The sequence below is a fragment of the Camelus ferus genome, chromosome 32 (assembly GCF_009834535.1).
Source record: "Camelus ferus isolate YT-003-E chromosome 32, BCGSAC_Cfer_1.0, whole genome shotgun sequence".
Taxonomy (NCBI): Eukaryota; Metazoa; Chordata; class Mammalia; order Artiodactyla; family Camelidae; genus Camelus; species Camelus ferus.
The window spans coordinates 14,353,822-14,369,228 of NC_045727.1; the positions used below are offsets into that span (position 1 = coordinate 14,353,822).

A 15,407-nucleotide genomic window follows, 5' to 3' on the forward strand; every position below is an offset into this window, starting at 1 on the left:
GGGGGGGCGAGCAGGCGCCCCCTCCAGGAAGCCCGCCAGGTGCCCACCTGCGCCTGGAGCCGTGCGTCGCGTGGCCCTTTTCGGGGCGGGGTGCCAGTTCTGAGGTGACTTCCCACGTGTTGCAAACTAGGGAATGGAGGCCGGGCCACGGTCTCAGATGCAGCCGGAACCCAAACCTGCCAATCCTGGGCTAATGATGCGGGGCCCTCATCTCCTCCAGACATGTTTGAGGGATCCTGTTCCCGAGGCAAGAAGGCTTCGTCCATCTGTGCAACAAAGGCTTCCTGAGCAGTGAGCGCCACTGGGTGCAGGGCACCCCACCTCCGCTTCACGTCCTCTCTGGAGTTAATCTTCAAACCACCCTGGGTGAGGTGGGCGCAATCATCCTTATTTTACAGAGAAGAAAACTGAGGCCCCGGTCCCTCTGGAAGAAGACCTGGGCTGACCCCATAAAGTCAGTGTCCACTCTTACCACCATTTTACAGATAGAGAAACTGAGGCAGAAAGGAGCCGTCATCTGCCTAAAGCATTCCATCAGTGGTGGAAGAGCTAGGATTTGAGTCCAGATCTCCTGACTTTAGGGGTGGAGAGTGTGTGTCAGCTCTTAGGCACAATTAGGGAAGAGAGCAGACAACAGTTGGTCTGGGCCTGGGGTTCCCTGTCTCCGACAAGGAAAGGATTGGCTTAGAATGCAGTTACTGTATCTGGGGTGCATGAATGAGTTTCTGGGGAGAGGGCTGTGAATCCCTCTGGTGTTTGTGTGTGTGATGCATGTGTGTGCATGTGTGTGACGTATGTGTCTGTGATAGGAGTGTGTGCCTATGGGGAGGGACCACAGCCCTCATCAGAGGGGACTCAGAACCTTCCAAAACTCCAGGAGTCTCTGACCCAACTTCTGCTGGGACTGATGTGCAGCAGGCGGTCCTGGGCTGGTGAAGCTATGACCAGTTTTGTGGTGCACCAGGGGCCTGTTGCATGGGATCCTGCCATGGCTTGTCCGATCCAGGACCTCTGCTAGAAACACTCGAGCAAGAAGAGCAAGCTGGCCCCTACCCCTGATTCCTGGGACTGCCTCTCCTAAATTCACCAGGGCTGGGCAGCGCCAGGCCCTGGGCTGGGTCAGATGGGGGAGGGTGTGCCGGTGGAGAGAGCTGACCTCTGTCCCCTGAGGGGGAAGGCAGTGAGAGCTGGGTTCAAACCCTGCCTCTGCCCCCTCTGCCGGCGTGAGCTTGGGCAGTTTCTGAGCCTCAGTTTCTATTTGTAAGGAGGATAGTTACACGTTCATTACGGGGTGTGGGCAGGAGTCAGATATCATAGCAACACCCTGGCACCCACTGTCCCCTGCTTCACGTGGCTCCCCAAGGGCTCCCCACATTCTCCAATGACAACATCATGGTGCCAACTTTGCCCCCTTGGGGAGCTGCCTCCCTCTCTTCCATTGTGATTTTTGGGCACCTACAATGTGTCATCTGTCCGACCCCCCCAAAAAAAAATACAGCTTTGTGCCTCTCTGATTAGCTCTCGTTCTTGACACACCTAGATCAGTGACTTATTCTCCTAGATGACTTGTCACTCTCACGGGGCCTGGTCAGGCGGCCTGGATCAAAACCCAACACCCCAAAGGGCACTTTGAAGGGCACACAGCTCTTTAGGAAGGGGACGTTCTAGGCAGTTCCTTCTGTCTTGGGGGGTGCCTGGGAAGGCTGTCGATGTGTCTGAGATCCCCAAAAGCTGTCACAGAACGAAGAAGCACCGCCAGGTCTGCTTGCAACGTGTCCGAACTGCACCTGCGTACAGCTTCCTTTATCACCAAACATGTGAGAGCTCTGGCTACTGGGGAATTTCTCCAGCAATGGACTGTTCCAGGAAAAGCTGTTATCAACATTTTGACCTTGAAGGGGGTCCTGTCCTTGCTGAGGCTGGGATCCTGGTGGTTACCACGCAGGCGCGGCGCCCCATTAGCCTAGGTGTCAATTCCAGGGCAACCACTAAGCGCTGTGTGGTCTGGGAGACTCTCTGAGTCTCATTTCCTTGCCTGAAAAAGCAAGGCAGTTTTAAGACATGGAAGCAACCTAAGTGTCCATTCACAAATGACTGGATAAAGAAGATGTGCTATATATATACAATAGGATACTACTCAGCCAAAAAAAAGAGTGAAATAATGCCATTTGCAGCAACATGGATGGGCCTAGAGATTATCATACTAAGTGAAGTAAATCAGACAGAGAAAGACAAATATTGTATCACTTACATGGGGAATCTAAAAGAATGATACAAATGAACTTATTTACAAAACAGAAACAGACTCAAAGACATAGAAAACAAACTTGGTTACCAAAGGGGAAGGTGGGGAGGGATAAATTAGGAGTTTGGGTTTAACAGATACACTACTTCATATAAAATAGATAAACAATAGGGACCTACTATATAACACAGGGAACTATATTCTATCTTGTAACAACCTATAATAGAAAAGAATCTGAAACTGTATATGTATAACTGAATCAGTCTGCTGTATACCAGAAACTACACAACATTGTAAATCAACTATACTTCAATTAAGAGAACAAAACAAAAAACAACCAAGCAAAAAACCCCAGGCAGTTTTGAAGCTTTGGGTCTCTGTGTGGTGGTCCAGGGGCACGGTGTGAAGCCCCCTTTCAAGGGCACGCTTTCCTGGTGGATGTCAGCCTGTTTTCTGGTCCTCTTTCCTCCCGGAGCAGGAAGGGCAGGAAACGCCGTGGGGACCTGGGTTTGGTCATTTGAGGTTTCAGTGTTTGCTGAGATGGGGAGGAGAGAGGCCTCCTGGCTCGAGGTCCCTGTGGGAGGGGCCTCCTCCCTGGGGGCCGATCTTCCCCGCTGCCAAAACCAGACCACAACCGCCAGTAAGGACAGCCGCTTCCGGTCAGAGTGCTGACCGTGTGCCAGGCACTGTGCTAAGCATTTGGCTTGCATTGTCGCCTGCCCTCTTCTCCCTGACTCCAGGGGTGGCTCCGCATTAACCTCAGGTGCGGCCCGCCCAGGCCCACAGCTGGTGAGTGATGGGTCCTGGCCCTCACGCTCCCCACCAGGCCACACTGCCACCGTCTCGTCCAGCCCTGCAGGGGGGCTTCTTTGGACAAAAGGAGAACTTGGCTCAGATTTAGACTCCCTCTGGGAGCTGATGAGGTGAGAGAGAACACATGTACACACACACACGTGTGGGCCACACAGGGACACGGACTCAGACACAGATACACCTCCTGCCCAGAAGCAGGCCGTGGGGTCCGGGAAATACAGCCATTCTGGTGTGGATTCACTGACATGTCCAGCCGGCCTAGTCCAAACAGGAAATGCTATTATCATAGCAAACAAACCTGGGTTGTAGCCTCCCTTCCCAGTGAACTCCCGCAGGGGCCTGTTCCAAGGGCCTCTTTCGGTCCCCTGTGTCCCACACCCCTGGGCTGGGGGTGCCATAATACCAGCCCTGTTCACACACCAGCTCGTGGGACCCCAAGCACCCCACCTGATCTGCACCCACATTGTGCCCATTCTGTGGGTGAGGGAGCAGCCCTAGAGGGCTGGGGTACCAGAGCCCGTGGCGGCAGCCCCCAGGGGCCCAGGCAGCGCCCACGGCCTTCGAAGCCTCTGCCCAAAGGGCAGGGCCAGAGAGGAGAGCCGGTGACCCGCGCTTCCAGGTTAGGGAACAATGCCCGCTTTCAGTGCCTTTGATCTGGAGGCCTGGCCCTACAGCCCCTCTGCCCCAGAGCAGGGGGCACCCTGCTGGGCCGGGCGGGGTGCTGGGGGACCCGGAGAGCCTGCAGCTGCCCTGCTAAGTTATTTATGCTCCATGGAGCTGCCCTTCTCACCCAGCCCATTCCTTCCTCGTGGAGCTCGGATGGGGCTGGAAGGGAGGGATAGGAGGAAGGAAGTTGTCAGAAAATCATAAATTCAGGCTCCGAAAGGGCCTTCCTGCCCTTCTCAGGAATCCTCAGGGGAGAGGCGGGCACCTTTGGGGTTGGGGGGGGGGACGTCGGAGTGGCAGGGCGGGCACAGGCAAGCTCGGCAGGACAGGGAGTGTTTGGAGTTAGGAGACCTGCATGTCTGCGTGATCTAGAGCAAGCCCCTTCTCTCCCAGCCTCAGGGCCCCCATGTGGAAACCAGGCAGTGGGCTAGGGTGGGGATACAGACCTGGGGACTCTCCTGTGACTGTGCCTTGTTGACTGTGAAGAAATGGGCGAATGAGAGGGCTGCTCCTTAGCGACATTTGTCCCACTTCCTTTCCTCCAGTTCCTTCCCTGGCAAACCCCCTCCTTTCTGCTCCCCACCTCTGCCCCACTTCACTTCTTGCTCTGCTACTCTTTGTATATCTCTCCTCTGGCAAAGATGAATTAATGAGCTCTCCTTAGGCAGCATCCACCTAGCTGAGGGGATAGAGGGAGGAGCTGTTGAGTCATTCATACTAGAGGATTAATGACTGATATGTTTAATGTTAAATGTTTGGGGGGCAGTTCATAGGGTTTCTTCCTCATTTAAATCCTAAATCACTAGTAGTGGAACTTCTAGGCTGGTAAGGGGGATGCTTGATGACCAAGGAAGGGTCTAGGAGTGTGGTCTGCCAAGTGAGAGGACCTGTGTGGGAAGGTGTCCATCTCCTGGCCACAGTGAGGTGACATCCACCCCTCTGCTGGACGGATCTGGAGTGGTGACCAACAGTCCATGCAGGCTAGATGGATCTGGCAGGCAACAGGAGCCACTCAGAGCTGCCCACCTGCCCTTCCAGTCCCAGGTGTCAGCTGGACCCGGAGCACGCAGGCCCATCCCTCCTGACACTCCCAGGATGGATGGTTTCCACCCCAGAGGAAGTGATTCTGAGGAGGAAGAGGAGAACGGGAGATGGAGAGAGAGACAGAGAGGTAGAAAGAAATACTCCGAAAGAGAGCCAGCAAGCCAGAGATGGAAGGGGACAAGTGAGCTGGGCAGATGTAGAGAGAGGCAGATGGAAAGACAGAGAGACAGGACAAGACATAGACAGACAGACAGACAGATACAGAGAGAAGAGCACTTGGGGAAGAGGACTCCGGGTTGCTGGTCTCAGCTCCTGCGGGAACTGGGCAGAGGGGGCAGGACCAGGGTGTCAGCCCGACACCACCCCCAGGACCCGTCCAGCCTCTGCACCCACAGGCTCTGCCTCCCTCAGACTTGCACCCCTACACCCCAAGGGTGGGGAGAAGGTCCTTCCTCCATCTGCTGCCCATGCCTGGCACTGGCTGACCAGTGGGCACTGGGCTGCCTGCCGCTGGTATAAATCATGTGTGGGCAGACCCATTAGGCAGATGGAGCTTCTGGGGCCCAGAACAACTGGATTTTTAGCCCATGACTTGGCCCAGGGAGTCCTAAGTGAATGGACAGCATACGGGGGATTTGGACTTCAGGCTCTCCATTCCCCAGGCTCCTGTCCAGCCCTGGATCTTCTCCATCTGCTCTGTCCCTTCCAGCCCCCTCATCCACCACGGGATGTGGCCTTGGTCCTCGGTGCCCTCTTACCTCCTCTCTGACCCTTCCATCCTTCAGGATCTTCCCAGAGGCAAAGGGAAGCATTTCCCTGTGAGGGAAACCTTCAGCCCCACTACTGCCCTCGGGCTGAGAACTGAATGTGGCCCAGCCCGCTCTTCCTCCCTCTGCCCCAGACCCTGAGCCACCAAGCGAGTCTGCATTCTCCCAGCCAACCCTGTGCTCCCCAGCTGGCCGCAGGGCTTTCCCATCCCGTCCCGTCTGCCCACCAACCCCCACTCCCCTTCTGTCTCAGCTCAGACATCACCCCTTCCAAGACCGGGTCCCGTGTGCACTGGGCTTCCCCGTTCACAGCCTTCTATGCGGGAGCCATCTATTGACTGACTCTGCTGGCCCAGGGAACAGGTTCTTTTTAGAACCTGTGCTGATTTTAGTTGTACTCTGCCTGCAATTAGGAAGCTCCGCCACTAGGTGGCGTCTTTTGCTTGCACCTACACAGAAATGAGGTGGGGTTTTTTGTTTGGTTTGGTGTTTTTTGTTTTTTGTTTTTTTGGACCTCTCTGATCCTCTCCTAGAAGTTACATTTTGAAAAGACAGGGATACAAGAGACAGTCTTTAGATTGGTGAAAGAGTGCTGTGATCAAGTAGTAATATCTGCCTGGGTGAAGGAGTGGACAGTAGCAGGCGCTGTACCAGGCGTCCAGCCACCTCTAGCCTGTGCTTCTGAGAAGACAGGTATATGTTTCCACTTAATGATACTTTTTTGAATAAGTAGGACTCTTTAAGACACTTGAGCATAAATATTAGAATTACTAAGCACTGTTTAAGAAGGGATCCTTATAAGAATTATTCTTGTAATAAAGAACATATTTACAGCAACATGGATGGACCTGGAGATTGTCATTCTAAGTGAAGCCAGAAAGAAAGACACAAATGAACTTATTTACAAAACAGAAACAGACTCACAGACACAGAAAACTAGAAGACAAATTTATGGTTACCAGGGGGGAAAAGGGGTGAGAAGGGTTAGATTGGGAGTCCAAGGTTTACTGATACGAACTACTATATATAAAATAGATAAACAACAAGTTTCTTCTGTGCAGCACAGGGAACTATACTCAATATCTTGTAGTAACCTATAATGAAAAAGGATATGAAAACGAGTATATGTATGTGTCTGTATGACTGAAACATTACGCTGTCCACCAGAAATTGACACAACGTTGTAAACTGACTATACTTCAAAAAAAAAACATATAATTTGAGAATGGATTTGCAGCAAGATATTTAAGAAAGCAAACATGAAGCTTCAGCCTTTCTTACTGGTCATGAGTGGTCAAGAATTTCCATTCCCCGTCCCCCAATCGTTTTGAAGAGAGAAACCGCTAGTGCTTTTTCTTACCTGCTTTTTCCTGTGTGCTCACAGGCCACTCTCGTTCTTGGACTTGAGATGTCCAGAGCTTCCCTTAGGTCTGCGGCTGTCTGCTCGCTCAGCCTCTGTCTCAGTGAGCCCGTTCTTGGAAGAAACTCTAAAGGAACAAGAAAGGCCTTCTTGGCTGCACTCTTCTTAAGAATTGCTGGGTTTTATAAAATCATTCTTCTTCATCACTAATCCCTCAAAACCTTCTTAGAATCTTTTTAGTGGTAAAACATTATAATAATATAATGTCATTACTTTTTTTAAAAGAAGAAAAGAAATCACTTGTAATCCATCCACCTTGATACAGTGATTCCCCAGGTTTTTGTTTGGGGTTTGGAGCTCTCTTCTTTTTAGTGCTTTTATTTTTTTCTTTTTTGCCAAAGAAAGAGAAGTCCCAGCCCCCTTGAAAATCTTTCCCCCACCTCCAGATAGCCGAAAATCCTTCTTTCTTAGCTGTTAGCTGTTTGTCCTTTGAAGTTAAAGCTGGTTTCATTTCTAATCTGAGCTGAGTGGTTTTCTATTGACAGTCACACGAGGGGTCAAGAGGAAGCTGGACACAGGCTGTCTTCCGCAAGGGTCAGGCGTTGTCACAGGTTCCACGTACACGGCCACCCGTTCCCCATCATGTAAATAAGTAAGAGCTAAGGGATGTTTGCAGGGCTGGACACCAGATATCTTTGTTTATGGGGACTGTGGGTGCGTCTGTATATTCTTGCTTCTAATCTGTCACTCTTTGGTGATCTCTAAATGTTTCATGTTTGTAATTTAAAATATAAATTATTTTAAATTAAAAAAAAAACCACATTCACCACTCCTAGGTATTGACCCAAGAAAGATGAAAATGTATATCCACACAAAAACTTGCACACAAATGTTCACAGCATCACTATTCATAACAGCCAAAAAGTTGAAACAACCCAAATGTCCATCAGCTGATAGTTGGATAAACAGTGGTCTAGGCACATCATGGAATATATTCAGGCAATAAAAAAGGAAGGCAGTACTGACCCAGGCTACAATGTGGATGAATCTCAAAGACATTACACTAAGTGAAAGGAGTCTGACACAAAAGGCCACATATTGTATTAGTCCATTGATATGAAGTGTTCAGAACAGGGGAATCTATAGAGACAGAGAGCAGATTAGTGGTTGCCTTAGGCTGGGGAAGGGGTGCAGTTGGAGGGAAATGGGCTATGCCTGCCAATACACATAGGAATTCTTATTGGGACAATAAAAATGTTTTAAAGTTGACTGTTGTGGTGGTTACACAACTCTGAATATACTAAAAACTATTGACTTATGCAGGTGAATTGTACAGTAGGTAAATCATATGTCAATAAAGCTGTTATATACAAAAGGTACACATACATTCACACAGAACTTACGGTTTTAAAGGTGAGGAAAAAAGTGTTTCCCTAGACTCTGAGGAAGGAAGATGGGCAGGCGTGGGAGGAAGGGTCCAGCCACGTCTGACCTCCATGTCCTCCCAGACACACTGTGGGACACCAGCTGTGCCCTCAGTGGCTGGGGGCTGTTCCGCTGCGAGCAGGATGGATGTGTGATGTGGGCCCTGCTCTGGCCCAGCTCTCAGCCCAGAGAGCAAAGACAGGTGAACCACATTATAACTTCCTGGGATAAAACATGACAGTGACAGGCTGTGGGAACTTGGGCCCCTGACTCAGCTGTCAAGGGAGGTGGAGGGGCACCTAAACTGAGAAGAGGCAGGTGAGAAAAAGTCATCCAGGTGAAGCCCAGGGAAGTGTCCCGGGGAGAGGGAGCAGCGGTAACAGCCTGGGGGAGGCCCGAAGGCAACAGTGCGCTCGGACCCTGCAGGAACCAAGGGCAGGTCGGTGTGGTGGGAACACGGTCGACGAGGAGGCAGGAGACCCCACGCCTAAGAAAGCAGCTGGGCAAGGGAGCCTGTGAGACCTTAAGCCTGGCCTCTTGCTTTCGAAAGATCCCTCTGGCTGCAGGCGCTGGAGGAGCTTGGATGATGGTGGCTGGGAGTATGAGGAGGGGCTGAATGGTGGCCCCTAAACATCTGTCCATGTCCTGGAGCCTGTGACTCCGTCCTCATCTGGAGAAAGTCTTTGTGGATGTAATTAAGGATCTTGAGATGAGATTATCCTAGATTACTGGGGGCCGGTGGGTGGAGGCAGATCCGATGACAAACATCCCTGTAAAGGTTACCCTGAGGGAAGACAGAGCAGAGATCGGAGAGGGACGCAGCCACAGGGCAAGGAATACCCAGAGCCACCAGAGGCTGCAAGATGCAAGGAAGAATCCCCTTCTAGAGCCTTCACAGAGAGCCCTGCTGACATGCTGACTTCGGACTTCCAGCCTCCAGAGGTACGAGAGAATAAACTTCTGTCGTTTTAAGCCACCGAGTTTGTGGTGGTTTGTTAGGGCAGCCCTGGGACTGTAATACAGGAGGTCATGCGGGGATGGAGAGAAGTCACCGGATTCTGGAGACTTTTAGGAGGTAGAAGGAACCTCCCACACACACCTCCTCCCCTGCCTGAATCCCCAGCCACTGCCTTTTCCTCCAGCTGCAAAGATCTGAGCCTCATCCCTTCCACTGAGAGCATGTCACCCACCTGTAAAATGGGATGGTAACAGCTGCCCGACCGCTAAGGAGCAGGGAACGTGTCTGCCTGGTGCCTGGAACACAGCGAGCATTCAGTACCTGCGACGATGGTTACAAATCCACAAAACTTTAGGGAGTATGTGAAATACCATTTCACTTGGCAAACGTCCCCGCCCCTCAGAACCTTCCCCACTGGCCTCCAGGGAGGCTGGGAGGAGTAAGAGCATCGTGGAACAGAGATGCGGATTGAAGAGCATCCCCTGAAAAGATGCTGAAGTCCTAACCCCTTGGAATGTGATGTTACTTAGAAACAGGCTTTGCAGATGATCAAGTGAGGGTGAGGCCATTCGGGTGGGCCCTAACGCAACATGACTGTGCCTTATAAAAGGGAAGCTCGGACACAGAGACAGACAGAGGGAAGATGACTGGAAGACACAGGGACGCTATCTACAAGCCAAGGGGCACCTAGACCACCAGGAGGCCGGAGAGAGCAATGGAACAGATTCTCCCTCCCAGCCCCCGAAGGCACCTGCTGTCACCTCAGCTTCAGACTCCAGGCCTCCTGCGTGCTGAGGCAGTAAATATCTATTGTTTAAGTGACAAGTTTGCGGTATTTTGTTACTGCAGCCCCAGGGCACTGATACACATGGGAATAAGATGTGTCTCAGTGTCTGGGGAAACTGGGCACCCCAGGGCTCACGGGGATCCCTGGGGCTGGTGCCAACAACTCCCCCAGTCACTGCCCAGGCCTGTGGCCAGGCTCTGTCCCCCACCGCCCCAGCAGGAGGGCACCAGGCGCTTCCAGGGCAGGATTCTGGGATGCATTTGGAAACCCTGGCAGAAGGGTTTCAAATTTGGCCCCATCCTGGTCAGCGGGGGACCTACCATCTGGATCCTGTTTGCTGTCCCCTGGCGGGGGAATCTGAGCAGGGTTGTGGGAAGTGGTCAGGGAGGGGGTGGCTCCCTCTGTGGCTGGGGCCCTGGGTCAGACCCTGGGCCTGCACTTACTTGCAGGGAGACCTTGAGCTGCTCACGTCACCTCCCTCATCCTAATTTTCTTACCTATTAAATGAGGACAGCAGCACAAGTTACCTCTGAATGTTGCTGCCAGGATTCAGTGGGAGAATGGGAACAGCAGGATGCCTGGTGAAGGAAATTTTTAAATATTTTTTTACTTAAAAAAAAAAACCTGTGATAAAATATACATACTATAAATCTACCATTTTAACCATTTTTAAGTGTCCAGTTCAGTGGCATTAAGTGCATTCACATTGCTGTGCAACCAGCACCACCACCCATCTTCAGAATCCTTTTCATCTTGCAAAACTGAAACCCTGTCCCTGTTAAACACTGACTCCCCATTCCTCCTCCCCTCCAGCCCTTGGCAACCACCATGCTGCTTTCCAGCTCTGTGAATTTGGCTACTCTAGGAGCCGGTATAAATGAAATCATATAGTGTTTGTCTTTTGTGACTGGCTAAGTGCACTCAGCATAATGTCCTCAAGACTCATCCACGGTGCAGCCTGTGTCAGAATTTCCTTTAAGTTTTGTTTTTCACAAGAAGAGTATTGTCAGCAGCTTCGCACTGGGGAGAGCGCCCAGCCACTTGGGGGGAGGCGCTGAGCAGCCCCCTGCTTCCGTGGCAAAGGTACAGGTGGCCACCGGGGGCCTGGAGGAAGGAAGCCCTGGGACTGTGTCTGCTCTTGGGGCCACCTGCCTCCGACTTCTCTTTTGGGGAGCTCAAAGGGGGCATTTTCTTAGGTGGGGCTGGAGCTCCTGACTCCTTCCATTTTGAGTTTCTAAAGTTTCTAGAAGGAGACCCCAGGGTTCCAAAGACCTGCACTGGCCTGGGGAAGGCTGGTTCCAGGCCTGCCCGGGCCTAGGGTGGGGTGAGGAAATGGCTATGTGCAGACATGCTGTGTATATGAACCCGTGTGAATGAAAAAGACGTGGCTAAAATGCTGGGGGACCCCAGGCTAATTCATGGTGGCTCAGCTAGCATCAGATCCTAGAAATCTCCCCTCAAGGGCTGCATCTGAGTTCAGTTCCCACCGTTAAGTGAAGCCAGGCTGGACTCTGCCTGAGAGAACCCCGAGGTTCCCAGACGCAGGATAGAGCCCCCGGCTTCTGGGTCGCTCTCAGCCTCACACATGGCTGGGTTTCCATGGCTCTGGCCTCCCGGCTCCCCAGGGCCTAGGGGAGCCTTGCTCCCAGCACATAAGTGGCCCTGGGCACCACTCCGAGACGGAATGGTTCTTGGGAGGATGGTGGACTCAGAAGGCCTTGGGGTCATCCTTCTGCACAGTGATCTTCACCATCCAGGGAGAAGGGAGTCCAGTGAAAGGTGGGACCAAGCATAGGCCCTGGAGGTCAGACAGACGTGGGCCACCCAGGGACCTGAGCGGGGCACCTCCCCTCCCGTCTGCAGCCACAGTCTCCTCACCTGTAAACTGGAGATAACAACTGTGACCAGGCAGGGCGGGCGAGGATTCGGTGGGCGATGTACGGCATCCAGCCTGTGTCTGGGGCGTTAGGAGAAACCTGCTGGCTACCGCCAGGGTGGGGAGGGCGGCTGCCTGGGCTGAGCGTGTATCAGGACGCCCCCTGGGATGCTTTTCTTGAGATGTGTCAGCTCACTTTCTAGCCACTGGCCTCTTCTAGAAGTTGCACACGGATAAAAGGTCCTAGTTAATGAGGATTCTAGTTAAAGTTTTAAAATTCACAGCAAGCCCACTCCGCATAATAATGTATTAGAAACACAACAATCCTTTAATCTAGAAGGAATTAATTGCTGGGCCCAGAAATTCAGGGCACGCTGACAGAGTCCTTAATTTCTTGAGCTGATGGTTTCAAAAAGCGGCTGATTTTAGACTGGCTTCTCTCTACGCGTCAGTAAGACTCCCACAGCTCTGACAAAGGGCGAGATTGTCTTGATGTCTTACTCAGTAAGAATCATGCATGTGGGGTCTGAATTAATGTCAGCTCTGAATTTTTCCTGCTAGGTGGAACGTGGTGGACTTAAACCCCCAGGAGGCTCAATGCCAGCTCTGTGGCCCAAGCATACCCAGCCCTGCACAGGGAATGGCCTCACTCATCCCCCACACGTTTGCTGGGTGCCCGCTGGGAGCCTAAGCTCAGGTTGGGTGCTGGATACACAGGAGCAGACACCACCAGCCTCGGGGACAGATCTTAGATAAGCCCACAGTCAGACCATCGTAATTGCACATCCTGATAAGGAAACAAGGTGGAGGGTATATGAAAAGGAACAGCAGGGACAAAATTTCATGGCAGGGCTGGGAGGCGGGGTGACTGCAGGTCACAGAAACTATGTAAGCTGAAAGCGGGAGGATGAGGGCAGTTAACTGGTGAAGAGTGCAGACTGGTGTCACTGGGCCAGGAAACACCCTGTGCAAAGGCCCTGAGGTAGGAATGTACAGTCATCAGGAGTCAGGAGCCATTCTCCAGGAGACTCCAGTGATGGAGGCACACGGGGCAAGAGAAGAAAAACCATCATCGTCATAAGAGTCAGACAGAGCAGAAGCATCATAAATGCTTCGTCCAGGCTCAGGAGCTTGGGTGCTGTGCTATGTGCCAGGCGAACCTGAGCTCCATGTAGGCCCCCACAAGAACCATCGTGGGTGCAAATTGGGAGGCAGGAGACAGTTAAGGGCACAGACGCTGGGTCAGATATCCTGGATTTGCCTCTTGACTCCCCTCTTAAGACAGAAGAGAAAGCCTCCAACCCTCAGCACACCAACCGCTTTCTTTGAAAATTTGTATTATATTATGCCATACAGCAGATGACATTAGTTATTTTAAATCGTTTTAATGCAGTGTAATTGACTACAACAAACTGTACACACTTAGAGTGTGCAATTTGGTCAGATTTGACACCTGGAAAACCATCTCCGCAATCAAGACAATGAGCCTGTCCACCCCTGCCCCCAAGAGTTACCCTGTGCCCTTCATAATCCCATATTTTCTTTCAATCTGTGACTTGTCTTTGTAGTCTCTTAACATTGTCTTTCAGATGTTCTTAATTTTGGTGAAGTTCAGCTTATTGATATTTGATTTGGATTGTGATTTGTATCATGTCTGAAAAGGTCTTTGCCTAACCCAAAGTTGCAAAGATTTTCTTTCCCTATGTTTTTTTCTAGAAGTTTTATAGTTTTAGGCTTTACATCTAGGTTTATGATCTATTTTTGGAAACATTTTTTGTTGTTGTTAATGGTTTGTGATCTATTTTTTGAGCTAATTTTTGTACATAGTACAAGGCGTGGATGAAGATTCTTTTCTTTTTTTTCTTTAAATTGCACATGGAAAAAGCTGGCCAGCCACCAGGACTCCACTGCTGGAGTGGCCCTCAGATTTGTGCAAAGTGAGCCACGGAAGGCGGACCAGGTCCCCCGACAAGGAGGACATCCAGCCATTGTACTCCGCTTCCTGGGATGGGCTCTGGGAAAGGGGCGTGTCCTTGGACAAGCTCTGGGCAGCTGTGGGATGGGTGCCTTGGACCTGAAGCGGGATCAGGGCAGTCCCCCTCAGAGCATCCGCCACAAGGTTCAAGTTTGTGGACAAGTATGCTACCTCTTAGACCTGTTTCCCTCCTCCTCCTCCTGGCTTTCAGATCCCATCCTTCTGGAAGCAGCCACAGCGGCTCTGGCTCTGCAGGAAGAGGAAATGGAGATATTGCTTGTGTTTGAGACATTTCCTTATAAGCCTCTGATAAAAGAAATTCTCACATGCTGAGGTATGGGGAAGTCATTCTGAGTTATACATGAATTAACTTGAGTTTTACGCTAACTACAACAGCCCTTTTGTGGCCTCTTAAGCATACATTGTACATCTGCTTTAATATTAAAGAAAAGGGCACATGGACCAGAAGTAAAGATAGGCTGTGTTAAAAATAAAGATTAAATGCCTCCCTTCCCGGGACGCCAATGCTGGTCCTCCTTCGATGGTAAGACTCCCTCTGCCAGTGCCAAGGTCATACTGACTCACGGGTACGTGCTGATCTGTTTTGTTTTTTTTTTTTGAAACCTTGAAGGAATGTATCCCTGACTTGTTTGATGTTCTTTGTTTTGACAAGATATCAGACTGCGCTGAAAACCGTGTTTCTCTGGAAGCAGTTCCTCAGAGTCATCTGAGGCTGTCTTCCTGGCTATCATCCCCATTTTGGCTAAAACTCTTTTCTATTCCTACCACAGATTGTTTATTGGTTATTTTCATCAACACAGCCATCTCCAGCCCCGAGGCTTCCAGGGAAACCCCGAGTCATGGGGCTGCGGAGAGAGGGGGCAGTTCAGCCGACCTCTCCAAGCCCGGAGCACTGGCTGCAGGAGCCAGCTGGAGGCGCACCTCGAAGGCCATTTGTCCTCCTACAACAGTGACAGCAAACTGGAGCTTGCATACGCCAGGCACTGGCTAATGCGCCTCAGAAGCCTCAGCCTGGGATCCTCACAACCCAGACGGATAGGTGTTAAGATGCCTGCCGTACGGAGGGGGACGCTGACTGCCACGGGTCTGGTGCTTGGCAGGACCTGCCTTCATAGTTGGTTTGTTTTTAACTCCCAGCAGCTCCCAGGACCAGCGAGATGAACAGAGATGGGCTTTGACAATCTTTGCCAGCATCTGGCTAGAAGATAGAAGAACTAGAAGGAAGCTATTTTAATTCCAACAGGCACGAAGGTTTGGGTCTAATGGTTAATTTTGTTTGTTCGTGTTGTGATTGGCTATGAGGAGGGGAGGGGGCAGTGCCACCTTGTCATCGGCAGCCTCTGCAGGTCTCAGCTGGCTGTGTCCAACACCACTGTCCTGAACTTCTCTGCAACCCCCACCCCATTGTCACCTTGGTTCTCTCCCTGGCCCAGCTCCCACAAGGGCCCAGTTACCCTCAGCAACTTCCAG

The 15,407-nt window shown here is 51.4% G+C and overlaps 1 long non-coding RNA gene across 1 annotated transcript; it reads right to left on the bottom strand.

Annotated features, from left to right (window-relative positions):
* Positions 1 to 521: 521 nt before the first annotated feature.
* Positions 522 to 7,389, bottom strand: LOC116660899. The gene is made up of 3 exons (XR_004316545.1): positions 7,336 to 7,389; positions 6,896 to 7,022; positions 522 to 2,035 (listed from the first exon to the last, which is right to left on the bottom strand). It is a non-coding gene; the product is annotated as an uncharacterized LOC116660899 (long non-coding RNA).
* Between the last annotated feature and the right edge of the window lie 8,018 nt (positions 7,390 to 15,407).